Source organism: Tachypleus tridentatus, chromosome 12 (assembly GCF_004210375.1).
Source record: "Tachypleus tridentatus isolate NWPU-2018 chromosome 12, ASM421037v1, whole genome shotgun sequence".
NCBI lineage: Eukaryota > Metazoa > Arthropoda > Merostomata > Xiphosura > Limulidae > Tachypleus > Tachypleus tridentatus.
This window is the reverse complement of record NC_134836.1, coordinates 65,493,924-65,496,713: the sequence shown is the minus strand read 5'-3', so window position 1 is coordinate 65,496,713 and position 2,790 is coordinate 65,493,924.

Sequence of the window (2,790 nt, the reverse complement as noted above, 5' to 3'; positions counted from 1 at the left end):
ATGTAAATACTTCTTGACTACTAAATTTTCCTAATTTTTGTATTGTTTTCAAAATATAAATCTATAATATATTCGAAATAGTGTGAAAATAAAATAAAGAACACTTATCTATATTTTCAAATACAACACAGATTTGCATGCATTGAATAATATATGCTATACCATGATCAATAAATATAGAACACAAAGTTTCCGTTTCATTGGCACAGGTAATTCGGAGGCTTATAGCACTAAAGACCGCATTTCGATACTTGTGGTAAGCAACATCTCAAGTCCGTTGCACGGCTTTGTGCTTAACTATTAATAAAGAAACAGAGAACTTTGAGTTTTTCATTAAAAGATAAATGAATAAAACACGTTGCTAATAAGGGAAGTTTAAATTTAGATAATCCTACTTTGTACTTTACGTTTTCAAGATAAAAGTCTCTAGTTGTACACAAAGTTGTTTATCATATAATCTCTCTCTTTCTAAAATTATAACTATAACACAATACTTTGTTTAAATATTCAGTAGGTTATCCATGTAATATATATTTTGTATGAATTCTCAATTTGGTAAATTATTATTATTATTACAATTTTGTCACGGAGCCAAATGGTCAAATAATCTTGATGCAATAGTTTCCATTTTCAATGAGGCGTGATGAAACCACACGTTACTTAATAGGTGTATTTTAACCTTCAAACGTTTGTTGGTGAAAACTGTTCAATATGTTACAAATTAGCACTGACCTGTTGAATATACTAATATAGGGTATGTGTTTGTGTTTTTCTTATAGTAAAGCTACATCGGGATATCTGCTGTGTCCACTGAGAGGAAATGAACCCCTGATTTTAGCATTATAGATCCGGAGACCTTACTGCTCACAACGGGGTGCACTAACACAGAGCATTAATCCATTTTGAAATGCAGGTCATTTTACTTTTTTCTTTTTTCCTGGCCTTACATCACAACTGAAAATATAGGAATCTTTAAATCACATTTTCCACTCAAAACAAATATTGTTGGAACTCTGAAGTTTTTTTGGCACCAAGTTCAGATCAATTGGATTAACAAAACAAAATGGAGGATCTTTCATTTCTCCCTAAGAGGTGCTGTTCTGTCATACATACATTTGTAAGCGTAAATAGGATGTTTGTAAAGACATTTTTGACCAGTATAACTGTAGATTATTTAAATATTTTAACTTTTACTAACATTATTTTTTTGAAAAAAAATACATTATACTAAAAGTAATAACGCTTGAATTTCCTCATCATTTGACATAATGTCGAATATACAGTTTTAAGAGTCAGAACTGGTTTTTACACAAAATATCGATATTCCATGAACTGATTTCCTAGCAAGTATTACATAGGTCCACTTAATAACAAACAAAATCAGCAGAATATTTTAAGTAATGTGAAATTGAAAACTCGTCTAAATTTTAAACATTGAAAAACAGACTGGCACGTGAGATGTGTGTAAAACAGCTTTATTACAACACAAAAAAACAAAAGAAAAATAGTGTTCTTACTTACATAAAAGAATGTACAATGTCTTGTGTGTGGGGAAAACCACTTGTAGAGAAGATATATGCTGCCTGTTTGTTGAGAGTTTATGAACAACGTTGACCTGGTAATCGTCATTTCTTCGTGAACCTGACGATAACCGAAGAAGGTCGAAACGTTGTTTGCTCTTCTATGTAAAATAAATTTCTAACCCAAACGTGCCGTTTTTGCATATATAAGTCTTAACTGGATAAGTGGAAAATATTAGCAGATTTCTTCCTCAAGACAAATGCCTTAAGAACTAGTCAAATTGAAATCCAGGAGCTGCGTATAACTAAGCCTCCATGCTAATACAGGAATCATAGTTCCTTTGTGTTCTGGTAGCATCGTCGTGTGGACGTTCATCTTCTCACAGCGTTCGTTGGCTGTGGACTGCAGACGTCATCCACTCCAACCAGCAAAGAACGTTGTTTCTTTCAACACAAAAGTACTGTAACTTTCATTCAGGTAGAGTAGATATTGTCTGCGCTATAAACAAAGACAAAAGGCAACTTGAATAAGCCAACTTCAACGGTTTAATGTACTACATTTTGATGAGAAAACGTCGTTCTACTATCTAAAGAAGTGTGAAGAACAGTTTATGTATAAACAGGTAGGAAATATATGACATTTTTTACATATTACACTTTAAACCGTCTTGCTCTATGTTTCTCATTAAACCTGAAATTAAAATTAAAATTTAAAACCAACAGGTTTTAAACTCTTAACATACTTGAGAGCATGTTATCACTCTTTATTTCTAAGACTATATAAACATCACACGGACGTCACTTACTATAAGAATTAAACACTTAATTTTAAGTAAAATGAGATACAATATGATAATGCACTATAATAATAATGATAGAAAAGACCCTTTAATTATAGTTTTAAAATGTAAAATGATATATCATAAAATTAATATATCAAGTTTTTTTTTTTTACTTTTCAATTGAAAGGAAAAATACCGTAATTATAATACATGACTTTACAAAACCGAAAGCTCTTTAAGAATGAATTCAACACAAGAATGCCGTTTAACAATGAATAAAATACAATAATATCCTTAACAATAAAGAATTGTAAATCAACGCTTTAAAAAAAAAGATATACCTATGTAAAAGTACATACTTAAATCCGTAAAATGTCCTTTAGTGTTTAAGACTCATAGAATAGGTAAATTAATATGTAGAATTATACACGACCATGAAAATCAGTATAAAAATTCATACTTTGATGAATATATATTATTAAGTATGT